This window comes from Nannospalax galili, unplaced genomic scaffold, assembly GCF_000622305.1.
Source record: "Nannospalax galili isolate Female #2095 unplaced genomic scaffold, S.galili_v1.0 scaffold337, whole genome shotgun sequence".
Classification (NCBI taxonomy): domain Eukaryota; kingdom Metazoa; phylum Chordata; class Mammalia; order Rodentia; family Spalacidae; genus Nannospalax; species Nannospalax galili.
In genome coordinates, this window is record NW_008340932.1 from 2,673,370 (window position 1) to 2,674,092 (window position 723).

The following is a 723-nucleotide window of genomic DNA, read 5'->3' on the forward strand; positions in this document are numbered from 1 at the left end:
AGAAAACAAATTTATCCATCATTTTAGAACAATAGCAGTTGTCTCCCTAAGCTACACCTGAGCACTACAGTACTGTAGACCAAGATTTGAAGCCTTACATCTGAGCAGCACTTTCTGATTAGGAACAAAATCATCAATGAGACATAATTGTCTAAATAACTTTTTATATGGACTTAAGCCTAATGTCTGGGAAGTGTAATCCCTCGAACTCTTAAAGAAATATATGGATGATTTTACTCTTTGGTTATACTTTCCTTTTGGGTGTTTAAGACCATATAGTTGGCCCAAATCAATCTATTTTTACACTTAAAGTCGTTTGAGGATCTGTTCCTCAAGGAGTCACATGGGCTTGGGAGGAGCCCCTAGCTCCTTTCTTTTACCAGTTCCATTTACATGAAGATAAGTCAAAGGTCTTGCTTGATCATGTCTGGCTTCACTTGGAAGCATGGATGAGATGTTTCCTCTGACTTGACCCTCCTCTTTGTAGACTGGACACTGGTTCAAGTCCATCTCGTGGAGTCTCCATGTCCTCCCTGAACAAGAGGACAGGAGACTCACCACGGTTACAGGACATTTTGACAGATGTTCCATAGTTCCCTGGAACTTAGTCAACCTTAGAGGACAAGGGACAAGAACTGTCCCTTACATCCCTCTGACCAGATTAGTATAGGCCTTAAAGTATGGCTGTTAAACATCCAATAAGGTTAGTTCCACCAGTCTTGT